Below are 26,941 nucleotides of genomic sequence, written 5' to 3'. Positions count from 1 at the left end.
ACACACACACACACACACACACACACACACACACACACACACACACAAACACACATACCTTTGTGCACTGTGCACAGGGTGATTGACACACTGTGGGGACACGCTGCTCCTGCACACTGACGACTCATCTCAATTATGACCGCAGTGTAAATGTACAGTATGTGTGTGTGTGTGTGTGTGTGTGTGTGAGTGTGACAATTTGGATATGTATCAGGTTCACAGCGGTCCATGCTCTCAGTTCAGTGTTGATGGAATTCCCAGTATGTCAGAGAGGAAGGAGATGTAGTCCTATACTGTGTGTGTGTGTGTGTGTGTGTGTGTGTGTGTGTGTGTGTGTGTGTGTGTGTGTGTGTTTGTTAGAGCAGGTGAAATAATGTAGAACATGTCCACAGATTGCACAGGTGTCACTAGGAGCCAATTCAAAACTGGAAAGTTATCAGCTGTTCTGATATAGTAATATGATAATTTCCCTTAACATGTTAAAAATGTAATGCAGACTTTATTTTTTAGCTTTTAATATTTTTCTCATGAGAAAATATTATTTACTTATCTATTGAAGTTTCGCTCAAGTGGCCACAAAATGATAAACCTTAAACATTTGTAATTCAAGTCAAGTCAAGTTAATTCATAAAGCACATTTAAAACAAACAGCGTTGAGCAAAGTACTGAAAAACAAACTGAAACAAAGATAAGTACAAGAATAAAATAAATTATACACAGTTAATACAATAAAAGGCTAAAAAGTTAATTAAAAAAGACAATTAAAGACTCAAAAGCCTGAGAACATGTGAGTCTTCAGTTTCACATCATCAAACATCAGACATGAGTCACTCACCAGAGACAGAATGAATGAAAAGAAGCTAAAAAGAATTATTGAGGATGTTTTCACAGGAAGCTTCTTGTGTTTGTTCTATTGTTTATTTGCTAGTTCTGGTTTCATATCGTTATTTAGGGAGCGCACTACAGAATCCTGTCTGACATACGTCCATCCTGTCGTCTACACATTCTTGACATTGATTGATTTGTCGACATTGGTTTCCCTCTTGAAAACTTCTGCTCTGAGGCACAATCAAAAGAAGGATTCATGAAAGTGACTGAACGCTGAAGTCTCGCTGGTGGGAAACGAAAACTCTTCATTCATCTGTGAACGAAACTTTTACCCTGAATGAGAAAGTGTGGATGAATAAACCAGCAGGTCTGTTGGATGTGTTGGTGTGACTGTGTCGAACGTGTGTGTGTGCGTCCAGACACGTTTAATGACTCGTTAAGACGGAGGAAAGATAAGGATTCTATATCCAGACTCTGAGTTCAGACAAACTGTTTCCCTCTGACTAGACTGAAGTAATTCACTCATCAGACGGTGAGAGTTGGTTAACAGACGAGTTGAGTGAGTTAAAGTCGGAACCATCTGTCTGTCAGATCCTCTGAAGGCCGCGTCTCTCCACTCGTATTAATTCCACGTGTTTGATATCAGATGTCTCCTCTCATCCCTCATCCCTGCTTCCCTTTTGAAAACCTCACCGAGCGTGTGCTTCCGTGTGAGAGTGTTAATTATCTTCCTGTCAAATATCCCGACCTAATTAATGACTTTCCCCCCCCTCTCCTGTCCTGTTGCCAACTTCCTGTGTCACCGCAGCCTGTTGCAGGATGAGGCGAGCAGCCGCCGCTCGGCCGGCAGAGTTCAAACCCGGGTCACACACCCGGCGACGCACAACCTCCACACAACTGTCTGTCTGAGTCCGAGCTGCATCTTCTCTGTGAGATAAATCCCAGATAAATCCCTCAGGATCAATGAGGGAACAGAGGTTATCTCTTCATTGCTGTTTTTCTGTTTGTCAAAAACTTCTCAAAAGATTTCCATGAAGTTATGTGTAGGTGTGGGATGTAGTGATGTCTAAATATAATAAATAAATAGAAATATGGGGGACTTGTGTCATCCTGCATGTGATTTATGACACAAGCAATCTTTAAAAATGCCAAAAAGTTGTTTTTCCAATTGATTTTAATAAAGCAGAACATCAGGAACACTTCATTTTAAACTTGCTCATATCTCTCAAATTAAATCTTAAACCAATCTATAATTTCTTACTGTAAAGGTTCATAAAGGAACCTTTACAAAAAATGAAAGTAAACAGTGCAGGATGAAAAATATTGATGAGATAAAACAAAATTTTCTTTACATGCACGTTTTATTGTGGTTTGTAGGGACATTTTTATTCTGTTTGTTTGTTTTAAATTATACATGAACATAAAAATCCACTCACATTTTAAATTGGCATTGTTTTAGTTTGAAAACGCTTCATGTGATGTTGTTTATTTCGACCAATAAGACATTTGAAGTCTCTGCTGCCATCACAGTCACAAGTAATATATTGAACCTTTTTTGTATTTGTCTCATTCGTGTCTGGAATCTGAAACAGAATTCAGACGAACACAAGTCGCAACACATTTTTTTTAAACTGAAAACCAGACTAATGAAATTCTTGGACGATTACAGCTGCAACATGCAGACACACACTGAACAGTGTCTGGGAGACAGTTGACCTTTACAGGGAAGGGTCATACATTCATAAAGAAGAATTGTATGGTCGCTGGAAGAAGAGGATTTAATTCTGCAATTGATACATGGAAGAACATTATCATCATCATCATCATAATATGACACTTACTGAATTATTTCATCAACAATAACATATAGATCTATTCATAATGTCCTCCACTAATTAATGGGACAAAGTTGTGAAAGTGAAGTTTCAAAGATTCAAGGTTAAAGATGTTTATTGTCAAACCAGTTATTTGTAAATATACATGAAAAAACAGGGTGAAAACATAACCTGGTCATAGTTTCCACTCATGACCCACAGACACAGGGGGCTTGAAATGCTAATGTATATCTGCAAATGTTGAAGTAAGGCAAATAATAGAGAGGGGGCACCCAGATTTGAACTGAGGACCTCTTGATCTGCAGTCAAATGCTCTACCACTGAGCTATACCCCCTGTACATCCAACACTGTCACTAATAGATCACATCTTATGGAATGATAAAGTGATTAGTACATTTTAGTAGCTGTACTATTTTCATAAAAACATCCTATTAAACCTCTTTATAAAGACAAACTCAGCTCTGAACCTGCAGACAAACAAACCATCAGGATTGAAAACAAAATGTCCTTTAGAAGGTAACGGCCCTTGATCTGCAGTCAAATGCTCTACCACTGAGCTAAACCCCCTGTACATGAACAACCTCCCTGTAACATATGATCATAGCTCAGTTTTCTTACATCTTGGTAACAACAGGTAACATTGATTATTTTCTTTGTAATGCACAGATAATTGTTGAGTTTGAACTGAGGTGGATAACCACAGTAACATTATTACTGGTCCCAATGACACTTTCTACTGCTGTGTGCCTCTGACAAGTTTGTTTCCAGCACGGTCATGACGCAACAGCAATGGCAATGTGATGGTTTAGCAGTATTTGAAATGATCATGTATATCTGCAAATGTTGATGTAAAGAAAACAATATAGAGGGGGCACCCAGATTTGAACTGAGGACCTCTTGATCTGCAGTCAAATGCTCTACCACTGAGCTATACCCCCTGTACGTAAACAGCCTCTCTATAACACATTATGATAGCTCAGTGTTTCTTACATCTTGGTAACAACAGGCAACAATTATGTTTTTTCTTTGTAATGAGCACATCATTGTTGAGTTTGAACTGAGGTGGATAACCACAGTAACATAGTTTCTCGTCCCCATGACACTTTCTTCTGTTGTGTGTTTGCAGTTCCTGCTTCTGACACTTTGGTTTCCGGCACAGTCCCAACAGTAACACAACATGAGTGGAACCTAATTGTTGCAGGTTTACCAGTATTTGAAATGCTCATGTATATCTGCAAATGTTGATGTAAAGCAAAAAATAGCGAGGGGGCACCCAGATTTGAACTGAGGACCTCTTGATCTGCAGTCAAATGCTCTACCACTGAGCTATACCCCCAATACATTTAAATCAGGCAAAAATATATGACAAGTTATTGTTTTTCACACCTGGGGAACATTGTGCCACAGCCTATTATTCTGTACCATGAAACATGAAGCACAGGCCAGAAAGTGAACGTTTTCAGTTGCCGTTGAGTTTGAAAGGAGGACAAACAGGACAAACAGGAAAGAAAGCTCCTCTAATAGCATAGAGTCAATAGACTTTCATAGAGAGATTACTCGCTGTGGACAAACAGTACTTGTGTGCAGCGTTCATCCTTCCTGGTTTGATTGATAAAACGCTGAGTGTGTTGATGATAAACCAGAATCTTTGTTGTCTGTGTTTTTCAGAAAGTTAAACAGCAGCGGGAAAAGAGTGAATTACCTAGTTTTTTGCAGGTTTACCAGCTTTTGACATGCACATGTTTATCTGTAAATGTGGATGTAAAGCAACTAATATAGAGGGGGCACCCAGATTTGAACTGAGGACCTCTTGATCTGCAGTCAAATGCTCTACCACTGAGCTATACCCCCTGTTCATATACAACCCTTCTGAAACACGTGGGCAGCTCAGTATTTCTTACATCTTCGTAATAACAGGCAACAATTTTATGTTTTCTTTGTAATGAGCACATCATTGTTAAATTTGAACTGAGGTGGATAATCACAGTAATATTGTTTCTGGTCCCAATGACACTTTCTTCTGTCTTGTGCCTCTGACACGTTGGTTTCCTGCACAGTGATAACACACCAGCAGTAGCAATGGGAAAATAGTTAATTACCTCATATTTGCAGGTTAACCAGTATTTGAAATGATCACGTATATCTGCAAATGTTGATGTTATAGAGAAGTAAAGCAAAGAAAAGAGAGGGGGCACCCAGATTTGAACTGAGGACCTCTTGATCTGCAGTCAAATGCTCTACCACTGAGCTATACCCCCTGTACATGCACAATCCGTCTGAAACACATAGCTCAGTATTTCTTAAATCTTCGTAATAACAGGCAACAATTATGTGTTTTCTTTGTAATGAGCACATCATTGTTAAATTTGAACTGAGGTGGATAACCACAGTAACATTGTTTCTGGTCCCCATGACACTTTCTTCTGTTGTGTGCCTCTGAACGTTGGTTTACAACACAGTGATAATACAGCAGCAGTGGAAATGGGAAAACAGTCAATTATCAATTTCTTTTAGGTTAACAGTATTTGAAATGATCATGTCTATCTGCAAATGTTATAATAGAGATGTAAAGCAAACAATATAAAGGGGGCACCCAGAATTGAACTGAGGACCTCTTGATCTGCAGTCAAATGCTCTACCACTGAGCTATACCCCCTATGTCTGAAGCTCTGTCACTAATAGATGATATGCCAAGGCATGATAAAATGATCAGTCAATTTTAGTAGCCGTACTCTTTTCATAGAAACATCTGAAGCCTCTTTATAAAGACAAACTCAGCTCTGCAGACAAACAAACCAACCCTCGTGATTGAAAAAAATGTCCTTTAGATTGTAATGGCCCAAGTGGGGGTGAACGTTACTCTCATTTGAATTCAGGACCTATTAGTCGCAGGGGGCACCCAGATTTGAACTGGGGACCTCTTGATCTGCAGTCAAATGCTCTACCACTGAGCTATACCCCCTGTACATCTAACACTGTCACTCATAGATCACATCTTATTGTTTTTCACACCATGGGAACATTGTGCAACAGCCTATTCTTTCTCTTGTACCATGAAACATGCAGCACAGGCAAAAAAGTGAAAAGCTTTCAGTTGCCGTTGAGTTTCAAAGGAGGACAAACAGGACATAAAAAAAAGTAAAGCTCCTCTAATGGCTTTGGGTCAATTGACTTACATAGTGAGATTAGCAACTGTGGAAATACAGTACTTGTGTAACACATGAAGTGCAACTGTACAATCTTTATAAGTTTGGAACTCTTAGCCATAGGGGGCACCCAGAGTTGAACTGAGGACCTCTTGATCTGCAGTCAAATGCTCTACCACTGAGCTATACCCCCTATACATGAACAACCTTCCTGTAACACATAAGGATTGCTCAGTATTTCTTACATCTTGGTAACAACAGGCAACAATTATGTTTTTTCTTTGTAATGAGCACATCATTGTTGAGTCTGAACTGAGGTGGATAACCACGGTAACATTAATTCTGGTCCCCATGACACCTTCTTCTGTTGTGTGTTTGCAATTCTTGCTTCTGACACGTTGGTTTCCGGCAGAGTCTCAACAGTAACACAACATGAGTGCATTGCAGTATTTGAAATGCTCATGTATATCATGTACATCTGTTGATGTAAAGCAAAAAAAAGAGAGGGGGCACCCAGATTTGAACTGAGGACCTCTTGATCTGCAGTCAAATGCTCTACCACTGAGCTATACCCCCTGTTCATCTGACAGTGTCACTAAAAGATGTCAAGTTATTGTTTTTCACACCTGGGGAACATTGTGCCACAGCCTATTATTCTGTACCATGAAACATGAAGCACAGGCCAGAAAGTGAATGTTTTCAGTTGCCGTTGAGTTTGAAAGGAGGACAAACAGGACAAACAGGAAAGAAAGCTCCTCTAACGGCATAGAGTCAATAGACTTTCATAGAGAGATTACTCGCTGTGGACAAACAGTACTTGTGTGCAGCGTTCATCCTTCCTGGTTTGATTGATAAAACGCTGAGTGTGTTGATGATAGCCAGAATCTTTGTTGTCTGTGTTTTTCAGAAAGTTAAACAGCAGCTGTTCATGTACCCTGAGCCTCTTTAATGTCCTTAAAAACTTGTAGGGGGCACCAAGATTTGAACTGAGGACACCATGTTACCCATGACACTTTCTTCTGTTGTGTGTTTGCAATTCCTGCTTCTGACATGTCGGTTTCCGGCCCAGTCCCAACAGTAACACAACATGAGTGGCAATGGGAAAAGAGAGAATTACCTAGTTTTTTTGCAGGTTTACCAGCTTTTGACATGCACATGTTTATCTGTAAATGTTGATGTGAAGCAACTAATATAGAGGGGGCACCCAGATTTGAACTGAGGACCTCTTGATCTGCAGTCAAATGCTCTACCACTGAGCTATACCCCCTGTTCATATACAACCCTTCTGAAACACGTGGGCAGCTCAGTATTTCTTACATCTTCGTAATAACAGGCAACAATTTTATGTTTTCTTTGTAATGAGCACATCATTGTTAAATTTGAACTGAGGTGGATAATCACAGTAATATTGTTTCTGGTCCCAATGACACTTTCTTCTGTCGTGTGCCTCTGACACGTTGGTTTCCTGCACAGTGATAACACACCAGCAGTAGCAATGGGAAAAGAGTTAATTACCTCATATTTGCAGGTTAACCAGTATTTGAAATGATCACGTATATCTGCAAATGTTGATGTTACAGAGAAGTAAAGCAAACAAAAGAGAGGGGGCACCCAGATTTGAACTGAGGACCTCTTGATCTGCAGTCAAATGCTCTACCACTGAGCTATACCCCCTGTACATGCAAAATCCGTCTGAAACAGATAGCTCAGTATTTCTTAAATCTTCGTAATAACAGGCAACAATTATGTGTTTTCTTTGTAATGAGCACATCATTGTTAAATTTGAACTGAGGTGGATAACCACAGTAACATTGTTTCTGGTCCCCATGACACTTTCTTCTGTTGTGTGCCTCTGAATGTTGGTTTACAACACAGTGATAATACATCAGGAGTGGAAATGGGAAAACAGTCAATTATCAATTTATTTTAGGTTAACAGTATTTGAAATTATCATGTCTGCAAATGTTAATATATTAGAGATGTAAAGCAAACAATATAGAGGGGGCACCCAGATTTGAACTGAGGACCTCTTGATCTGCAGTCAAATGCTCTACCACTGAACCCTCGTGATTGAAAAAATGTCCTTTAGATTGTAATGGCCCAAGTGGGGGTGAACGTTACTCTCATTTGGATTCAGGACATATTAGTCACAGGGGGCACCCAGATTTGAACTGGGGACCTCTTGATCTGCAGTCAAATGCTCTACCACTGAGCTATACCCCCTGTACATCTAATACTGTCACTCATAGACGACATCTTATTGTTATTCACACCTGGGGAACATTGTGCAACAGCCTATTCTTTCTCTTGTACCATGAAACATGCAGCACAGGCAAAAAAGTGAAAAGCTTTCAGTTGCCGTTGAGTTTCAAAGGAGGACAAACAGGACATAAAAAAAAGTAAAGCTCCTCTAATGGCTTCGGGTCAATTGACTTACATAGTAGATTAGCAACTGTGGAAATACAGTACTTGTGTAACACATGAAGTGCAACTGTACAATCATTATAAGTTTGGAACTGTTAGTAGTAGGGGGCACCCAGAGTTGAACTGAGGACCTCTTGATCTGCAGTCAAATGCTCTACCACTGAGCTATAACCCTTTTCTACACACAAGATTTCTGTAACACATCAGCATTGCTCAGTATTTCTTACGTCTTAGTAACGACAGGCAACAATTACATTATTTGCTTTGTAATGAGCACTGTTGGGACATGGTTTGTGTGCAAAAAGCAGGCCTCTCTTTCAGCCTAAATGTGTGGACAAAACCTGAAAGCACATGTTCTTTGTCTTGAGAAAGCCGCATGTGCTGGAGCAAACTCAATCTCCCAAGAAGCAACAGGTTCCATTGTTCTGAGACATTCAAGGAACTCAGTCTCCCAGGGGGCCACAGGCTCTTTCTGCTCTGGGCATCTTCACACATAGGTGCGAAGTTCTACCAGGGTCTACTCCAATTGGTCACTCTGGTCACATGACCTGGGGGTCACTGGGCTCTAAAAAAGACAAAGGCTCCCCCAAAATACGCTCTTCTCCTTCTCTCTCCATCTACCACCACTGAGGGCAGCAGGCGACCAGCCGTCTCTGCTGTATCTCCAAGGGGGAGGCTGCCGGCCTTGCCTCCTGCATCGGCGAGAGGGACAACCGGATTCCTCCAGCTCAAATCATCTCTACCCAACAACCGGAGGTCAGAGGTGCAGTCTTCCAGCTCATCTTCTCAAGGAAACCTCCACGCATCTCAAGCTTCTTCTAAACCCCTTGCAGCAACTCGGTGTCCTGTAAGTAGGAACTTCGAACCAGCATCTGAGCCACAGTTCATCAGAACCGCGAAAGCAGAAACCTTACGACCAACCAGAGACTTCACACAAAGCCATGGCGAACTGCATAGCAACTTTCTCCCTTCCAAGGACTTGCAACATACTGGGCTTAATAATGACACTATAACTAAGGAATACTGTTCATTTGATTCTGTGTGGTGTTTTTAAAGTTTGATATATGTGGTGTTATGTGGTTACAAGTTAAATCAAAGTTAATGTAAGCTAGGCTCTACTCAGACTCTGCCATTATCAAATTAGCATTTTCACAGACACCGCATATCTCCTCACCTCATTAGCTCAGACCCCAACGCATGTCGTAAAACCACTTCTGCAGAAGAAGGGGGGTGCTATCTTAGGGGGTCAAACCACCATTTTGAAGGCATGCTGAAGAAGGTGTGAACTTTTGGTCAAACCACCATTCTGAAAGCACCCGTATCTATACGCACACACACACTCACATCTTTGTTAGTAAGTATTTTGTTTAGTAATTGGTGTTTTTATACTTATTATGTTTATAATAAATGTTTTCTTTTAACCTTGTCCTTTCATTAATGTTGCATAAGTGAATTTTGCCAACCGTTACACTGTCAAGAACTCTATAAACCTTAACTGTTCATTATATAATCTTTAATAGTAAATATTAAGATTTCTAATTGAACTAGATCTAAATGAGACTGATCTTAATCAATAAATTGGCTATCGTTTCCCTTCTGTGAAGGGTGGTGCCCCGAGAGAACTTAAACAAACTAAAGTTATGATTTAATGTTAATATTTTAAATACCAATGTTTTATTTTTTATTTTGATAACCAAATTTATTGAACGCCTAAAGGCACACCAGCTTATGTTATCACTTTTAACCATTACTGCACAACAGCACATAATTGTTGGGTTGAACTGAGGTGGATAACCACAGACATATTGTTTCTGGTCCCCATGACTCTTTCTTCTGTTTTGTATTTGCAATTTCATTCTGACATGTCGGTTTCCGGCACAGTCCCAACAGGAACACAACGGGAAAAGGGAGAATTACCTTGTTTTTGCAGGTGTAACAGCGTTTGACATGCTCATGTTGATGTAAAGCAAACAATAGAGAGGGGGCACCCAGATTTGAACTGAGGACCTCTTGATCTGCAGTCAAATGCTCTACCACTGAGCTATACCCCCTGATATTGGAGTGGCTGGTCTGTGCTGACATCCGAGTCAAAGATTATCGTTGTTTCCATGGCTGTTTGTTCGTTATATCTGTTTGTCTGTGTGTTTGCAGGATTACACAAAATTTACTGAGCCAATTTTCTTTAAACATGGTGGAAGGGTGGAATAAAAACAAGGAAAAACTCTACCGGAGCATAATATACGTTGATACTCACATAAAGTACTTCAGAATTATTCCTTGGTATTTTTTACCACTTCTCACATAAGGTCTAATAAATACTGTAAATCTTAATGTTTGAGTGTTTGAGCAATTCTTGCTTCTGACACGTTGGTTTCCGGCACAGTCCCAACAGTAACACAATATGAGTGGCAACGGGAAAACAGAGAATTACCTCGTTTTTGCAGGTTTACCAGCGTTTCAAATGCTCAAGTTTATCTGCAAATGTTGATGTAAAGCAAACAATATAGAGGGGGCACCCAGATTTGAACTGAGGACCTCTTGATCTGCAGTCAAATGCTCTACCACTGAACTATACCCCCTGTTTATGTACAATCCTTCTGAAACACATTAGCATAGCTCAGTATTTCTTACATCTTTGTAATAACAGGCAACAGTTATGTGTTTTCTTTGTAATGAGCACATCATTGTTAAATGTGAACTGAGGTGGATAACCACAGTAATATTGTTTCTGGTCCCAATGACACCTTCTTCTGTCATGTGCCTCTGACACGTAGGTTTCCATCAGAGTGATAACACACCAGCAGTGGAAATGGGAAAAGAGTTAATGGCCACATTTTTGCAGGTCTACCAGAATTGACATTCTCATGTATATCTGCAAATGTTGATGTAGCGCAAATAATAGAGAGGGGGCACCCAGATTTGAACTGAGGACCTCTTGATCTGCAGTCAAATGCTCTACCACTGAGCTATACCCCCTGTTCATGTCACACTGTGACTTATAGATCATAAAGTAGCTGTACATACATATCGTACAGTCTTTGTGTGAGTCTTTGTGTGTCTGTAGGTTGCACAGACTGTGAGATTCAACAGTTAATGTGATCCTTGGGAAAATGAGTTTAACAGCTCCCTGAAGAACACAATGGAATAATTACAGCGGAACCATAAATACGTAAGTACAAGTAAAAATATTTTGCCAACTTATGAGTATGACTAATATCTGCTGGTGTTTCCCTCCCAGGTCTCGATTTAGACGCTACAGGCTAAGATTCCATTTTCAGCCTCATATTGTACTTGAACTGGGGTCAATCAAAAATTTAAGAGTGACCCCGGAAAACCATTGGCATTGTTTGTGGCTCTGTGAATCACCTCCGAGTTTCTTTCTCAACGAACGCTTTGAAGAGACGGCGAGCAAACCAGGGGAGGAGTGAGGGAGGAAGAGAGGGGGGTGAATGCTCAGAGGGCGGAATGGCGGCGGTGCTGTTTTGTGCTTTCCCAGCGTCAACAGCGGAGGAAGTGGAAGAGAGCAGCTAAATATACAAACAGCACAATGAGGCGGCGAGAGCGGAGCAGCTGTGGAACCCGACTGTCACCAGGCTCCGTCAGCGTGAAGCACTGAGCACCAGCGCTCATTCAAACAGGAAGAGACGAGTGAGAGCACACGCTGGTGTTCTGATGCATCGCCACATCCAGCCTGTCAGCACACGACACAAAATCACACCTCAGCCACAGTCAGGAAGACATTAATTTACACAAGAACCACAGCACAGTTCATTACAACTACAGGGGGCAGCCAGGTTTGAACTGGGGACCTCTTGGTCTGCAGTCCAGTGCTCTACCACTGAGCTAAACCACCTGACGCTGTGGCCAATCAACTGAAAATGTGCGGTCCACACATAATTTTGCACACTCATAGATACCATCCTCCTAAGTACGTCTGATTTGTTTTAATTCTCTGAGAAATCAATGAAAATGCCAAAATATACCGTATCTCACATTGTTAAAGGAAGAGAAAAACAATTCCTGGATTCAAAACAAAAATAAACGAGTTATTTCCTGACGCTTGTAGTGTTGCACCAGCAAGGTTTGTGGGAATCCAATCAGATGTTTTTGTGTATCCCACCTCACAATCAAACCACAGGTATAACTCTAAAGTAGGCAAAGTATTGGCCCAGATTAATCATAGCCACAGGGGGCACCCAGATTTGAACTGGGGACCTCTTGATCTGCAGTCAAATGCTCTACCACTGAGCTATACCGCCTCATGGAGGAAATTATTTTAATAAGACATAATCAAAATTTTATTGGGTTCCAAAGACTGATTGAAATCTGGGATCGGGCTGACAAGTGAGTCAATGGGTAAGAAATCACCTGCCAATTTTTGCAGGTATATCCACATTTAAAAAACCACTGAGCTACACCTCCAGTTCATGAATCATCTCCCTGTAACACATCATCATAGCTCAGTATTTCTTACATCTTGGTAACAAAAGGCAAGAATTATGTTTTTTATTTGTAATCAGAACATAATTGTTGAGTTTGAACTGAGGTGGATAACCACAGAAATATTGTTTCTGGTCCCCATGACACTTTCTTCTGTTTTGTGTTTGCAATTCCTTTCTGATACATCGGGTTCCGGCACAGTCCCAACAGTAACACACCATGAGTGGCAACGGGAAAAGGGAGAATTACCTGGTTTTTGCATGTTTACCAGTATTTGAAATGCTCATGTTTATCTGCAAATGTTGATGTAAAGCAAACAATATAGAGGGGGCACCCAGATTTGAACTGAGGACCTCTTGATCTGCAGTCAAATGCTCTACCACTGAGCTATACCCCCTATGTCTACAGCTCCGTCACTAATAGATCATATCTCATGGCATGATAAAGTGATCAGTCAATTTAGTAGATGTACTCTTTTCATAAAAACATCATATTCTTTATAAAGACAAACTTAGCTCTGTACCTGCAGACAAAGAAACCAACCCTGGGGAGTGAAAAATGTCCTTTAGAATGTAATGGCCCAAGTGGGGGTGAACATTGCTGTCATTTGGATTCAGGACCTATTAGTCGCAGGGGGCACCCAGATTTGAACTGGGGACCTCTTGATCTGCAGTCAAATGCTCTACCACTGAGCTATACCCCCTGTTAGTTCTAGACGCTACACTGTGCGACAGCCTTTTCTTTCTCTGTACCGTGAAACATGCAGCACAGGCAAAAAAGTGAAAAGCTTTCAGTTGCCGTTGAGTTTGAAAAGAGGACAAACAGGACAGACACAAAAAGGAAAGCTCTTCTAATGGAATAGGGTCAATTGACTATCATAGAGAGATTGACCACTGTGGACAAACACTACTTGTGTAACACATGGAGTGCAACTGTACAATCATTATAAGTTTGGAACTGTTAGTCGTAGGGGGCACCCAGATTTGAACTGAGGACCTCTTGATCTGCAGTCAAATGCTCTACCACTGAGCTATACCCCCTTTCTACACGCTATCTTTCTGTAACAAATCAGCAGTGCTCAGTATTTTTTACATCTCAGTAACAACAGGCAACAATGATTCTTTTCATTGTAATATGCACGTAATTGTTAAAGTTAAACTGAGGTGGATAACCACAGTAACATCGTTTCTGGTCCCCATGACACTTTTTTCTGTCGTGTGCCTCTGACACTTTGATTTCCTGCACAGTCATGACACACAAGGAGTGGCAACGGGAAGATAGTCAATTAACTCATTGTTGAAGATTTACCAGCTTTTGAAATGCTCATGCATATCTGCAAATGTTGATTTAATAGAGATGTAAAGCAAACAATATAGAGGGGGCACCCAGATTTGAACTGAGGACCTCTTGATCTGCAGTCAAATGCTCTACCACTGAGCTATACCCCCTATGTCTATAATTCAGATTCTAATAGATAACAACTTATGGCATGATAGAGTGATCAGTCCATTTTAGTAGCTGTACTCTTTTCATAAAAACATCATATTAACAGTCTTTATGAACACAAAACTTAGCTCTGTACCTGCAGACAAACAAACCAACCATCAGGATTGAAGACAAAATGTCCTTTAGAATGTAATGGCCCAAGTGGGGGTGAACATTGCTGACATTTGGATTCAGGACCTATTAGTCGCAGGGGGCACCCAGATTTGAACTGGGGACCTCTTGATCTGCAGTCAAATGCTCTACCACTGAGCTATACCCCCTGTTCACTGTAAACTGTGCGACAGCCTTTTCTTTCTCTGTACCATGCAACATGCAGCACAGGCAAAAAAGTGAAAAGCTTTCAGTTGCCGTTGAGTTTGAAAAGAGGACAAACAGGACAGACACAAAAAGGAAAGCTCTTCTAATGAAATAGGGTCAATTGACTCTCATAGAAAGATTACCCACTGTGGACAAACAGTGCTTGTGTAACACATGGAGTGCAACTGTACAATCATTATAAGTTTGGAACTGTTAGTAGTAGGGGGCACCCAGATTTGAACTGAGGACCTCTTGATCTGCAGTCAAATGCTCTACCACTGAGCTATACCCCCTTTCTACACACAATAATTCTGTAACACATCAGCATTGCTCAGTATTTCTTACGTCTTAGTGACGACAGGCAACAATTACATTATTTTCTTTGTAATGAGCACTGTTGGGACATGGTTTGTGTGCAAAAAGCAGGCCTCTCTTTCAGCCTAAATGTGTGGACAAAACCTGAAAGCACATATTCTTTGTCTTGAGAAAGCCGCATGTGCTGGAGCGAACTCAATCTCCCAAGAAGCCACAGGTTCCATTGTTCTGAGACATTCAAGGAACTCAGTCTCCCAGGGGGCCACAGGCTCTTTCTGCTCTGGGCATCTTCACACATAGGTGCAAAGTTCTACCAGGGTCAACTCCAATTGGTCACTCTGGTCTTTCTACACACTATCTTTCTGTAACAAATCAGCAGTGCTCAGTATTTTTTACATCTCAGTAACAACAGGCAACAATGGTTCTTTTCATTGTAATATGCACGTAATTCTTAAAGTTAAACTGAGGTGGATAACCACAGTAACATTGTTTCTGGTCCCCATGACACTTTCTTCTGTCGTGTGCCTCTGACACGTTGATTTCCTGCACAGTCATGACACACCAGGAGTGGCAACGGGAAGATACTCAATTAACTCATTGTTGTAGGTTTACCAGCTTTTGAAATGCTCATGTATATCTGCAAATGTTGATGTAATAGAGATGTAAAGCAAACAATAAAGAGGGGGCACCCAGATTTGAACTGAGGACCTCTTGATCTGCAGTCAAATGCTCTACCACTGAGCTATACCCCCTATGTTGAAATCTCAGTCTCTAATACATCACATCTTATGGCATAGTAAAGTGATCAGTCAATTTAAGTTACTGTACTGTTTTCATAAAAACATCATATTAATCCTCTTTATAAAGACAAACTCAGCTCTGTACCTGCAGACAAACAAACCAACCATAGGGATTGAAAACAAAATGTCCTTTAGAAGGTAACGGCCCAAGTTGGGGTGAACATTACCATCATTTGAAGTGAGGACTTTTAAGTTGAAGGGGGCACCCAGATTTGAACTGAGGACCTCTTGATCTGCAGTCAAATGCTCTACCACTGAGCTATACCCCCTGTGTCTATAATTCAGATTCTAATAGATGTCAACTTATGGCATGATATAGTGATCAGTCCATTTTAGTAGCTGTGCTCTTTTCATAAAAACTCATAAAAATCATATTAACCGTCATTATAAAGACAAACTCAGCTCTGTACCTGCAGACAAACAAACCAACCATCAGGATTAAAAAAATGTCCTTTAACGGTAATGGCACAAGTGGGGGGAGAACTTTACTCTCATTTGAACTGAGGACCTCTTGATCTGCAGTCAAATGCTCTACCACTGAGCTATACCCCCTTAGACAAAGCAAATTCATCATTCACTTTAAATATGTCCACTCGTTTTTATGAGCTATAACAACTCTGGCATTGAAACAAGTATTGGGAATTAAAGAAAACAATTTAAATTCACGATGTAAAAAAACAAAATATGATACTAAGAATGTAATGGTTGTTTATTTGTTTCTCAGTACCAATACTGTGTGTGTGTCTGTGTGCGTATCTGTGTGTGTGGTTGACTTTTCACCACATTAAGTTTCTCGTAAAATGTGTGGTGAAAGAGTTAAAGGAGCTGTCACACATTAGCGGCTGAGTAACTACGACTCACGAACCAGAACACCACTATCATCACTCTGTTGTTGTTGGTGTTCGTGTGTCACGAATCAATAACGACTGAGTTTACCGAAACAGATCCGGTGCCAGTCATCATGTGACAGCTCTACACACACTGAGACAAACAGAGCAGCAGGAGGAGCAGTTCTCCTGTCACTGTGTTTGCACGGGGGAGTCACAGTGTGGTGTTAATGATCCGGAGTCTGGTTAATGAGGGGAAGCTTCACTGTCGGGCAGAAAAACTTTTACTGAGACAAACAGAATCAGAGAAACCTCATTTTATAACGAGTAAAGTAAGAATAACAAACTGTTTCGACAGACGGCTTCCCGAAGGTGAAGACAAAATATCTTGAGCGCCCCCTGGTGGCTGGCTCGCTTCCTCCTTGTTAGCAGATGGGACATGCTACAACACAACTGTACATTTTTTGTGTGTAACATCACAGTCAAGAGAAGTGTTTAATGTATTTTTCGACTATTTGAATTTGACAAAATTGAAATCAAGGCTGAGAGAGATATTAGTGGATCAATTTTCCTTATGCCAATAATCGGGATTTCTGAATTTGTCAAGTTTTCCTCATGGCCAATATAACAAATATACACAAAAACAATAACAATATTTAGAAATACAAAGTATAGGCAAAGGTATAAAATTAAAAGGCTGTAGAAAAATATGTGCATTATAATGCAATAAATAAAAATGAGCCAAATAAGAATCTGTAAAAGTAGAATACAGAGAATATGTCACATATGACTAGAAAGTGTTTTGGTAAAATATGTCATGATATAGTACAACACACATCCATTAAGATGTTTAATATAAACGTGATGAAACATACCATGAATTTACAGTTAAGCTCAATTTAAAACACAAACATGTTGACTATGAATTCAGAAATAGAGCCGGTTGCAACATGTTTTAATATTAACATGAACATAAACAGTGTTTGAGTTCACAGTGTCATATTTTCATTTGCTCCAGAAGGCACTCGAGGTGTTCACAGGTGTAGCACTGTCCTCACACAAACACACAACTACACACACACACAGGCTTTGATCTGAGAGGTGGTTTGTCAAATTAGTGGGGATTTCCACTTGTATCGCTGTTGGAGGTTTGCCTTCCTCCACCTTCCAAGAAAGAAAAAGTCCTCTGAAGCTTGGTAAGGTTTGCCCTCTGGGGTTGGAAGCCTCGCACACTCCTCCTCTTCCTCACTCCCTTTTTTCTTCCTCTTCCTCCCCCTCTCTCTCTCTCAGCCACGCTCAATCCTCACATTGTTCATCGCCCTGTGATCCTTTCACATCCAGGCCACCGAGTCTTTTCCATAGGTCTTCTATAAGGTCTCGGTGTCACAGATCAAAAAGCCCCTTCGTGCACTTTCCTAACATGTTCACTGTGTTGCTGACATGGGCCTATAGCAGGGGGGGGGGGGGGGCGGGGCAGAGCACGGCACAGCTTGATTCATGAATACAACAAGCAACTCAGAAATACTAAAAAACAGACTAACAAAGACTTCCTGTATTCAGTGAACGCAACATAAAAATATTAGGAGTGTTGGGTACAACTTAAGGAGGATTGAGGATTTTAAAAAATTCTGCAATTTTAAAAATAATGTTTAAATATTACAAGAATAAATTCGTATTATTCTAAATAGATTTGTATATTTGTTATTTCGTTAATACTGAGTAGTTTGTCAATAAATACATTAGTGACAAAGTAGAGGTTTCTGTGGCTACTTGGGGAAGGTGGGGGGGCTCATGTTGTGTCTCAGCCCTGGATGACACCAATGGAGGACGAATTTGTCTTGTTGTCTTGGCTAAAGCCAGATTCCGATTAGCATCATTATTTTAGCATCAGATTCTGATTAGCATCATCATCACCACCATCTGACATCAGCCTCAGGTTCACATTTTGTTTTGTGTCCCTTTCATACATGGAGTCCACCCTCTCGTGTTCATGGTTGTTTCGTTGGTTTTTCACCACTGGGTTTGGTGGAATATCAGTGAGTGCAACTATACAATCATTATAAGTTTGGAACTTTTAGATGTAGGGGGCACCCAGATTTGAACTGAGGACCTCTTGATCTGCAGTCAAATGCTCTACCACTGAGCTATACCCCCTATGTCTGTAGCTCAGTCTCTAATAGATCACATGTTATGGCATGATAAAGTGATCAGTCAATTTTAGCAGCTCTTATGTTTTCATAAGGATATCATATTAATCCTCTTTATAAAGACAAACTCAGCTCTGTACCTGCAGACAAACAAACCAACCATTGGGATTGAAAACAAAATTTCCTTTAGAAGGTAATGGCCCAAGTGGGGGTGAACATTACTATCATCTGTATTGAGGACCTCTAAGTTTAAGGGGGCACCCAGATTTGAACTCGGGACCTCTTGATCTGCAGTCAAATGCTCTACCACTGAGCTATACCCCCTCCTGTCTGAAGATATATCAATAATAGATCATCAAAATTTGATCGGGGTCCAAAGACTGATTGAAATCTGGGTACGTGCTGACAACTGAGTGAAGGAAGCATGGGGAAGGAGTCAACTGCCAAGTTTTGCAGGTCTATCTTCATTAAAAAACACACATATCAGCTACAGGTGACATACAAACAAAAAGGCATGCAGGGGGCACCCAGATTTGAACTGAGGACCTCTTGATCTGCAGTCAAATGCTCTACCACTGAGCTATACCCCCTTACAACAAGCAAAATCATCATTCACATTAAATATGTACGCTCATTGTTATGAGCTATAACAACTCTGGCATTGAAACAACTATTGGGAATGAAAGGAAACTACCCTGAGCTATACCCCCTATGTCTATATCTCTCACAATAATAGATCATATTTTACGGCATGATAAAGTGATCAATCAATTTAGTAAATGTACTCTTTTCATAAAAACATCATATTAACCCTCTCTATAAAGACAAACTCAGCTCTGTACCTGCAATCAAACAAACCAACCATCGGGATTGAAAAATGTACTTTAGAAGGTAACGGCCCACATAGGTGAACATTACTATCATTTGAATCCAGGACCTTAGTTGTAGGGGGCACCCAGATTTGAACTGGGGACCTCTTGATCTGCAGTCAAATGCTCTACCACTGAGCTATACCCCCTGTTCATCTATTACTGTCACTAATAGAATACATTCTGTTGTTTTTCACACCTCAGGAACATTGTGCGACAGCCTTTTCTTTCTCTTACAACATGCAGCACAGGCAAGAAAGAGAAAAGCTTTCATTTGCCATTGAGTTTGAAAGGAGGACAAACAGGACAGAAACAAAAAGGAAAGCTCCTTTAATGGCAAAGGGTCCATTGACTTTCATAATGGGTTATCCCACTGTGGACATTCAGTACTTGTGGAGTTCAACTGTTCAATCATTAAATGGGCGGAAATCTTAGATGTAGGGGAAATAGTCAATTACCTCATTGTTGTAGGTTTACCAGCTTTTGAAATGCTCATGTCTATCTGCAAATGTGGTTGTAATAGAGATATATAGCAAACAATATAGAGGGGGCACCCAGATTTGAACTGAGGACCTCTTGATCTGCAGTCAAATGCTCTACCACTGAGCTATACCCCCTGTGTCTGTAGCTCAGTCTCTTATACATTACATCTTATGGCATAATAAAGTTATGAGTGAATTTTAGTAGCTGTACTCTTTTCAGAAAAACATCATATTAATCCTCTTTAAAAATAAAAACTCAGCTCTGTACCTCCAAATTTTTGGCGGTCTACATAATTTTACCCTGTTAAAAGGGTTTTTAGTAGTTTTTCCTTCCTCTTGCTGAGGGTTAAGGACAGAGGATGTCACACCATGTTAAAGCCCTATGAGAAAAATTGTGATTTGTGAATATGGGTTATACAAATCAAATTTGATTGATTGATAACAAATGTTTTTTATGTCGATAACTATCAATATACTCCCACACATTTATTTAACAATGATTGATTTTATTTTTACCAAAATAACATTATTGAAATTTACACTGTGCTAAATTGATTGAACAAGTTTATATTTGATTATACAATTCCTTGTCAATTGACTGAATTGAATTAAATAGAGATTACGGAGAATTAATACACTTTGGAAACAAGGTATAAGAGTATACATGTACATTTAACATGGCCTCCAGAGGATGTTCAAGTCAGCAATTAAGATTTAAAAAGACAAGAAACATACAGAAATGAATGAGTCTTTTCTTTTCAGTGCTGAGCAGCGTTGATCTAAGTTGTTTGAAAATTCGAGCTGTGAAACTTTGACAGGATTTTCCGTTGTAAAAACAAATGAGGGCCTTGAGACGGGGAAGCACCTTCGACGCTCTGCCGCCCTCGGGGGCAAATTCCCTGCTCGGGTTTAAAACTTCCCTTGAACCAGAATAAGGCGAGGATGATGGACAATACATCAAGATATTATATTTAATAAATTGACAGACTTCAGATGCAGCAGTTCCTCCTTTTCAAGCGTAATAATGACGCTAAGTAGAGAGCAAACGTCGGCCAAGGCCCAGAAGTTCCCCTTAAATTCAAGTCATAGAAATCAGTTCCCTAAATATGATTTTTCTTCTAGATCCATGAATCATTGGATCTTCTATCTTGAAATGTAAAAAAAAAAAGCTTCCTGAGGGCTTCTTCCCTGGTAGTTATTACACACTTCTGCAAACAAACCCAAAAAACTGATGCAAATATACAGAGGTAATAATTATACAGCTAGAAAACCAGTTTTAAAACCACACATTTGATGTGTAACCTCACATTAAATTTGGTGCTAAACTCATTGAACAAAGACAGCACTTGTGCAAAGGTGCATTGCAGTAATTCATATTTAGATTATATCTGTGTCCTGTAGAACATCTGAACCACAAAGCAAGAGTCAATGTTGTGTTAGGGATGTGGTGAAAGAGAGTGCGGTGTAAGTAAAGTCTCTGCAGCAGCAGTGAGGAGACGACAGTCCCGAGGAATCCTGCAGAATCCGGCTTCTGCCTCCTTCTGATTCTCCTGCAGCTTCATGGCTGCAGAGTGAGAAACCTGAATTTACTGAGAAGCCTCCTTGCACCTGTGTTTCCCATTTTCCTATTCCAAGATGAACGACCTCTAGTGAAGCTCGACCGCTGCTCTTTCCAGTCGAGGTTATTTCCCCAGCGTGGGGGCAAACAGAGCAAAAACCCACGAGGACCCGAGCTCTTAATTTGGGAAAAAGCACAAGCTGGTGTGAGCGTGCGTGTGCACACAGCCGGGGCTCAGACGGCACGTACGCCAGACGCTAACGCACACATCACACACGCTCGATGGAGAGACACTTCCCTAAATTTACCATGTGGGGAAGTTCTGGTGGTTTTTCTGTGTAAATTTGCACAGTTGTGGTTTTTACCGAGCAGCTAAGAATAGTCCGTACGGATGCTTGGAGAAGAGGAAGTGCGTCAGCGCAGGAGGAATATGAACTTCAGGACACATTCATCCATTCACACACAGGCGGCTCCACACTGGGTGTGTATGACCCCCACATAGTCAGGGTCCTTGTCCTGAATGCAGCTCAGACTGCAGGTAAACACGAGAAGTTTGAAAAGCCTCTGAAGTAGGTTGTCTGCGCTTCGGCCGTTTTACACTGGAAATCATTTCTGTGTGTGAACTAGGGTTGCAAAGGGACAGAAAGTTTCCATGGGAAGTTTAGCTCGGGAATTTTGAAAAAAAAAAAAACTACGCAAATTAAACGCTGAGCAATAAAAAACATCATTCAAAACTCTATTTTAAAGATGTATGGAATGCAGCACACGCTGCACGTTGAGTTTCAACCCTCCACTGAGCATTCTTCCATCACATGCACAGATAACTCCCAGCATCCTTCACTCTACAGCAGGACTATTGAGGCCTGCTGTAGTGTGCAGGACTAGTCAGGTAAGTTTCCATGATATTACTGGGCAAAATATATTAGCATGCGGATTGAGGATTGTTCATCTGTTCATCTAGCCTATTTCCATTCATTTATCCATCAATTGTAAAATATGTTTACAGACGATTCCAATTGTTTGGCTAACTATTTATATCTCTGTCATTGCATTAGTGTTTTTTTACAAACTTTTTTCTCATCTTATTTTACAGAACAATACCACGTGCACTATCTCATGTGTGGAGACATTTCACCCCATCCAATGTAGAAGGAAAGGCTGTGTACATTTGCAAATACTGTGCAAAGACCTATGTTAAGAATGACACAACGATGCAGAAGCATATAGTCAAGTGCCCAAAGTTTCCTCAGGGCTCAAATCAGCCTATGACAAAACAAAATTTTTATATTTATGTCTGTATATGACAAGGTTAGTATAAATTACCCACAATTTCCAGTTTATTCCCGTTAATTCCCGTATATTCCCATTTATTCCCGTTAATTCCCGTATATTCCCATTAATTCCCGTTAATTCCCATGGAAAGTTTCCAACTTTGAATATTCCCGGAATTTTGCAACCCTAGTGTGAACAGACGCAGGAGTTGAGAGAAGAAGTGTTTGCTGCCCGGACTTTGTTTTCATTATCCAGAACAAACAGGGTTCGGAGATTTGCTTCAAGTAAAGAAATACTGTGAATCCTATTTGTTTCTCTTTATTTTTACTGCATATGACCCGAGGAAGAAACCATTACATTCTGAGCTGGATCCAGGATTTTTTTTTTTTCATTTTCTTTATCATCGTGAGAGATCTGACGTTTTCTTAATATATCTCTTGGTTTCTCAGAGAATGATTTATGGATCTTGATGATAAAAATCTTGAGGACTGATATGGTTGGACATTAAATCAAAACCGTGAAGCCTGCACACGTTTCTTTTTGCTCTTGTAGCCCATTGTAAAACTGCAGATGAATAAAACATAATAAAACAGCAAAAAACTAAATGTTTTAAATAATTTCGTCTGGTATTCACTCAGGTGAAAGCAACACGCCTCCGTGGAGCTGCACATTGGTTAAAGAGTAGTAACCTGATCTGGATTCAACCTACAGGACTTGACTCACAGACTCTGGGTGTGTCTGCAGTGACTTGATGTTCGACCCCAGACTGAGGTGAGTCACTTCGCTCTCATGCAACACAACAGTGGATCACAGCTTCAAACACCTTTTTCATTGAGGGATTATTATGAGATTACCGTCTATTAATATCAAGGAAACTTCCCCTTAAATCATGAAGAGGAATCCCACGAGTTTATGGAGAGATTTACAGACAAAATGCAGGAAATCAGAAATGTTCTGACTCTCTGGGCAGCGTGACAGTATCAGACGTGTCTCACTATTCCCAGAAAAAGAGGGGAGGATACGAAAATGGGTCAGAACTGGAAGGCAGGTGAGGGGGTTAATGAAAGATGTAAGAGGAAAGAGGGAGAGAGAGAGAGAGAGACTGGAGTAGAAAATGACTGTGAGCTCAAACTATTTCTGGAATGCACCTTCTCTCTTAAAGTCTAACCAGGCAACACGCACACACAGCGACAAGCCAACCTGTTCCTACAGCTTGTGATAAGGTAATAAGGGCGTCGGGTTTCCACTCGGCCTCCACAAACACCATCTGATTTACGGGACTTCCTGCGCGCTCATTACATTCTTTGATATTAATACTCCCGTGTGGGTGCTGCTTCTCGTGTGTGTGTCTGTGTGTGTGTGTGAGTGTACTCCTGCCAGAAACTATATACAAACTTATAAATGTTAATCCTGAAGAAGAGGAGGAGGCGTGTCAGTGTGTGTGTGTTTGCATTTCGACATAATTTGTTTGTGCACATGTTTGCTACCGAGGAGGTTGTTGGTTTGTTAGTTTGCAGAATTTACGCAAAAACGAGTCAAACGATTTCCCATAATTCAATTTAATTGAATATCTCTGTTTTACCTCACATATATACAGTACACTGTAAAGGTATCTGTCTCTCTCCCTCCCTACAGTAGGATTTCTGGTTGTAATTTTGGTGTTTGATATATTTTGCAGACGTGTGTATATACTGTGCCTATGTGCTGGCAGGACCATCGACTGTATATAAAGATGATTGAAGCATCTCTACTTAATCGTACTGTCCTGATATGAAGCAAAAATATGCTGGACACAAATGCTGTCTTCCTGATTGAGCCACTCACTCTCTACCAATCACGAGTCAGTCTCAGCTGTAATTTATTTCATTCAGTTTTTACATTATCAAATACATATAGGGAAAAATTGACATTTACACATCTGTGTGATTATAACTTCCTCAAAGGACAGAAACCTTCCTTGAGAATGTATTTTTACTTTTTAGTTTGGCAAATCCACTAACATGGAGGAGGTGGGGTTTATGACCTATACTGCGGCCAGCCACCGGGGGAGCTGTCATGTCATCCAACTTTAGACATAAACTAAGGAACTAAGTAACTATTAATGCTTGGAGCTGATGTGATGGTCATAACAACAACCACCAACCACAGTTTCCTGGTAACACAGGTAATAAAAATGGAAGATAACCTCCTATTTTTTTATCTTACTTTAAATTTCTTTACAGTAAAAGATAAGAGAACTATGAGTCTGTGCTCAACGTTGGATTCTCTCATCGTCCACGTTTCTGTCACTTCCACGGTTTCCTGTTTACATCCGTCTGTACGTCGGAGAGACTTCACACCAGCAGATGAACCATCCGAGGGAATATAGTGTCAGTGTCCTCGGCTGCTTTGTCCTTCATGAAGGAAGTGATCAGTGGGAGCCGAGTAATAACAGGAAGCTGGAAGTTAAAGAGGTTCAAATGGCCAAAGTTCTTTTCATCCCGCTGCCTTTCAAGGGGGTTTAGTGTGTGATGCGCATTAATACACACATTTAAACACACACACACACACACACACAAACACACTCACACACAGGCACACACCAATCTGAGAGCTCTCTAATGTGCTGCCATGCAGGTGTGTGCTAATCTTCTGAATCCGATAATAATGGCAATTCTGATCTTCATACGAGCCCACGTAGATCAAGAAGCTGTTTAGGATGTTTGTGAGTGTGTGTGTGTGTGTGTGTGTGTGTGTCATTATCAGATTGGTACACACAAACATACACAAACACACACACATTTAAAAAATAATACATTCACTGTTTTTAAATCCAGTAGAAATTTTTGGCTGTTTGTTATATTTTCAGTGGGTCATCCATCAGTCGATCCTTTTCTTCTGAACAAGATATCTCAAGAACGCCTGAAGGAATGTGGTCAAATGTTCAGTTGGACTCAAAGATGAACTGATCCGATTTTGGTGGTAAAAGGTCAAAGTTCAAGTTCACAGTGACCTCATATGAGTCCGTAAAGTAAATCTGTTGGCTAAAACTGATGCTGAGAAGTTGATGCTCCACTTGAAGTTTGTGTGTGTGTGTGTGTGTGTGTGTGTGTGTGTGTGTGTGTGTGTGTGTGTGTGTGTGTGTGTGTGTGTGTGTGTGTGTGTGAGAGAGAGAGAGAGAGAGAGAGAGATACAGAGAAATAGAGAAATAGAAAATCTGACTTTCTGACTTTTGCTAAAGATGCTATTAGTATTTTTACATTAATTTGCTTTTAGAAAATGACCAACAGTCGACCTCAAAAATGTCCATTGTTGACTCACTGGTCCCTTTTTGTTGAGTGTTTAACGACTACTGTTGAACACACACACACACACACACACACACACACACACACACACACACACACACACACACACACACACACACACACACACACACACACACACACACACGTCTATTGTAGTTCACATTATGGAAAAGACGATTCCAGCCTCACAGATACAGATCGAGGGGATTTACTGCTCTGAGACAATGGAAGAAACAGAGAGAATCAAGTGCACTGACATCACCACCTAATCCCTGGAGAAGTTAATGAGTGAAAAAGAGAGGGATAGAGAGACGCTGGAAAAAACAGATGGAGAAAAAGAATGACATCATGGGTCTAGCTGCTTAAATTAGATTATAGAGGTTAGGAAACAAGGTTGGTTTGGGGATTGGAGATGGAAGAAGGAGGGAGATGGAAGATCGGAGGAGAAGATCAGAGAAGGTGGGAGGAAGGATTGAGGGAAAAAGACAGAAGGAGATAAGGGGAAGGGAAGGAAAGGAGGAAAGAGGAAGATCAAGGAATGAGGGAGGTGTAGATGATATTGAGCACTGGAAAAGACAAGGAGCGAAGACACAAAGTTTATATTGAAGGATTAAAGGAGGACAAAAGAAAGAGGGAGCAGGGGAAAGAACGAATAAAGGGGAAAAGAGAAAGGTGTGAGAAGGAGACAGGGCACAAAAAATGGAATAGGAGACAAGGAAAAAGGAGACAAGGAGAGAGGGAGGGAGAGAAAAAGGGAAAATCCAAGAAACCCATTAAACCAAAGTTGAAAAAGTGACACGGCTTCTCTTTCATCAGCGGTCGTGTTCCTCAGGGAAACGTTGTGCAGCTGCACGCCTGATGTGAAGTGTGTGTCTGTATGTGTGTGTGTGTGTGTCTGCTCGCAGCC

General features: G+C 40.6%; 30 non-coding genes across 30 annotated transcripts; all 30 read right to left on the bottom strand.

Annotated features, from left to right (window-relative positions):
* Positions 1-2,926: 2,926 nt before the first annotated feature.
* Positions 2,927-2,998, bottom strand: trnac-gca (transfer RNA cysteine (anticodon GCA)). Its single transcript has one exon. It is a non-coding gene; the product is annotated as a tRNA-Cys (tRNA).
* A 532-nt stretch (positions 2,999-3,530) lies between these two features.
* On the bottom strand, positions 3,531-3,602 carry trnac-gca (transfer RNA cysteine (anticodon GCA)). The gene has a single exon. It is a non-coding gene; the product is annotated as a tRNA-Cys (tRNA).
* Positions 3,603-3,928: 326 nt separating this feature from the next.
* trnac-gca (transfer RNA cysteine (anticodon GCA)) lies at positions 3,929-4,000 on the bottom strand. Its single transcript has one exon. It is a non-coding gene; the product is annotated as a tRNA-Cys (tRNA).
* Positions 4,001-4,443: 443 nt separating this feature from the next.
* trnac-gca (transfer RNA cysteine (anticodon GCA)) lies at positions 4,444-4,515 on the bottom strand. Its single transcript has one exon. It is a non-coding gene; the product is annotated as a tRNA-Cys (tRNA).
* Positions 4,516-4,850: 335 nt separating this feature from the next.
* trnac-gca (transfer RNA cysteine (anticodon GCA)) lies at positions 4,851-4,922 on the bottom strand. The gene has a single exon. It is a non-coding gene; the product is annotated as a tRNA-Cys (tRNA).
* A 326-nt stretch (positions 4,923-5,248) lies between these two features.
* On the bottom strand, positions 5,249-5,320 carry trnac-gca (transfer RNA cysteine (anticodon GCA)). Its single transcript has one exon. It is a non-coding gene; the product is annotated as a tRNA-Cys (tRNA).
* Positions 5,321-5,554: 234 nt separating this feature from the next.
* Positions 5,555-5,626, bottom strand: trnac-gca (transfer RNA cysteine (anticodon GCA)). Its single transcript has one exon. It is a non-coding gene; the product is annotated as a tRNA-Cys (tRNA).
* A 305-nt stretch (positions 5,627-5,931) lies between these two features.
* trnac-gca (transfer RNA cysteine (anticodon GCA)) lies at positions 5,932-6,003 on the bottom strand. The gene has a single exon. It is a non-coding gene; the product is annotated as a tRNA-Cys (tRNA).
* A 311-nt stretch (positions 6,004-6,314) lies between these two features.
* trnac-gca (transfer RNA cysteine (anticodon GCA)) lies at positions 6,315-6,386 on the bottom strand. The gene has a single exon. It is a non-coding gene; the product is annotated as a tRNA-Cys (tRNA).
* A 619-nt stretch (positions 6,387-7,005) lies between these two features.
* On the bottom strand, positions 7,006-7,077 carry trnac-gca (transfer RNA cysteine (anticodon GCA)). The gene has a single exon. It is a non-coding gene; the product is annotated as a tRNA-Cys (tRNA).
* A 335-nt stretch (positions 7,078-7,412) lies between these two features.
* Positions 7,413-7,484, bottom strand: trnac-gca (transfer RNA cysteine (anticodon GCA)). Its single transcript has one exon. It is a non-coding gene; the product is annotated as a tRNA-Cys (tRNA).
* Positions 7,485-7,961: 477 nt separating this feature from the next.
* trnac-gca (transfer RNA cysteine (anticodon GCA)) lies at positions 7,962-8,033 on the bottom strand. The gene has a single exon. It is a non-coding gene; the product is annotated as a tRNA-Cys (tRNA).
* Positions 8,034-8,337: 304 nt separating this feature from the next.
* Positions 8,338-8,409, bottom strand: trnac-gca (transfer RNA cysteine (anticodon GCA)). Its single transcript has one exon. It is a non-coding gene; the product is annotated as a tRNA-Cys (tRNA).
* Positions 8,410-10,213: 1,804 nt separating this feature from the next.
* On the bottom strand, positions 10,214-10,285 carry trnac-gca (transfer RNA cysteine (anticodon GCA)). Its single transcript has one exon. It is a non-coding gene; the product is annotated as a tRNA-Cys (tRNA).
* A 456-nt stretch (positions 10,286-10,741) lies between these two features.
* trnac-gca (transfer RNA cysteine (anticodon GCA)) lies at positions 10,742-10,813 on the bottom strand. Its single transcript has one exon. It is a non-coding gene; the product is annotated as a tRNA-Cys (tRNA).
* Positions 10,814-11,138: 325 nt separating this feature from the next.
* trnac-gca (transfer RNA cysteine (anticodon GCA)) lies at positions 11,139-11,210 on the bottom strand. Its single transcript has one exon. It is a non-coding gene; the product is annotated as a tRNA-Cys (tRNA).
* A 1,211-nt stretch (positions 11,211-12,421) lies between these two features.
* Positions 12,422-12,493, bottom strand: trnac-gca (transfer RNA cysteine (anticodon GCA)). Its single transcript has one exon. It is a non-coding gene; the product is annotated as a tRNA-Cys (tRNA).
* A 506-nt stretch (positions 12,494-12,999) lies between these two features.
* trnac-gca (transfer RNA cysteine (anticodon GCA)) lies at positions 13,000-13,071 on the bottom strand. The gene has a single exon. It is a non-coding gene; the product is annotated as a tRNA-Cys (tRNA).
* Positions 13,072-13,305: 234 nt separating this feature from the next.
* Positions 13,306-13,377, bottom strand: trnac-gca (transfer RNA cysteine (anticodon GCA)). Its single transcript has one exon. It is a non-coding gene; the product is annotated as a tRNA-Cys (tRNA).
* A 265-nt stretch (positions 13,378-13,642) lies between these two features.
* On the bottom strand, positions 13,643-13,714 carry trnac-gca (transfer RNA cysteine (anticodon GCA)). Its single transcript has one exon. It is a non-coding gene; the product is annotated as a tRNA-Cys (tRNA).
* Positions 13,715-14,050: 336 nt separating this feature from the next.
* Positions 14,051-14,122, bottom strand: trnac-gca (transfer RNA cysteine (anticodon GCA)). Its single transcript has one exon. It is a non-coding gene; the product is annotated as a tRNA-Cys (tRNA).
* A 246-nt stretch (positions 14,123-14,368) lies between these two features.
* trnac-gca (transfer RNA cysteine (anticodon GCA)) lies at positions 14,369-14,440 on the bottom strand. The gene has a single exon. It is a non-coding gene; the product is annotated as a tRNA-Cys (tRNA).
* Positions 14,441-14,698: 258 nt separating this feature from the next.
* trnac-gca (transfer RNA cysteine (anticodon GCA)) lies at positions 14,699-14,770 on the bottom strand. Its single transcript has one exon. It is a non-coding gene; the product is annotated as a tRNA-Cys (tRNA).
* Positions 14,771-15,472: 702 nt separating this feature from the next.
* Positions 15,473-15,544, bottom strand: trnac-gca (transfer RNA cysteine (anticodon GCA)). Its single transcript has one exon. It is a non-coding gene; the product is annotated as a tRNA-Cys (tRNA).
* A 245-nt stretch (positions 15,545-15,789) lies between these two features.
* Positions 15,790-15,861, bottom strand: trnac-gca (transfer RNA cysteine (anticodon GCA)). Its single transcript has one exon. It is a non-coding gene; the product is annotated as a tRNA-Cys (tRNA).
* Positions 15,862-18,501: 2,640 nt separating this feature from the next.
* On the bottom strand, positions 18,502-18,573 carry trnac-gca (transfer RNA cysteine (anticodon GCA)). Its single transcript has one exon. It is a non-coding gene; the product is annotated as a tRNA-Cys (tRNA).
* Positions 18,574-18,818: 245 nt separating this feature from the next.
* trnac-gca (transfer RNA cysteine (anticodon GCA)) lies at positions 18,819-18,890 on the bottom strand. The gene has a single exon. It is a non-coding gene; the product is annotated as a tRNA-Cys (tRNA).
* A 194-nt stretch (positions 18,891-19,084) lies between these two features.
* trnac-gca (transfer RNA cysteine (anticodon GCA)) lies at positions 19,085-19,156 on the bottom strand. Its single transcript has one exon. It is a non-coding gene; the product is annotated as a tRNA-Cys (tRNA).
* Positions 19,157-19,512: 356 nt separating this feature from the next.
* Positions 19,513-19,584, bottom strand: trnac-gca (transfer RNA cysteine (anticodon GCA)). Its single transcript has one exon. It is a non-coding gene; the product is annotated as a tRNA-Cys (tRNA).
* Positions 19,585-19,980: 396 nt separating this feature from the next.
* Positions 19,981-20,052, bottom strand: trnac-gca (transfer RNA cysteine (anticodon GCA)). The gene has a single exon. It is a non-coding gene; the product is annotated as a tRNA-Cys (tRNA).
* Positions 20,053-26,941: the final 6,889 nt, after the last annotated feature.

Source organism: Limanda limanda, chromosome 2 (assembly GCF_963576545.1).
Source record: "Limanda limanda chromosome 2, fLimLim1.1, whole genome shotgun sequence".
NCBI classification, from domain to species: domain Eukaryota; kingdom Metazoa; phylum Chordata; class Actinopteri; order Pleuronectiformes; family Pleuronectidae; genus Limanda; species Limanda limanda.
This window is presented reverse-complemented; position numbering and strand designations above follow the sequence as displayed.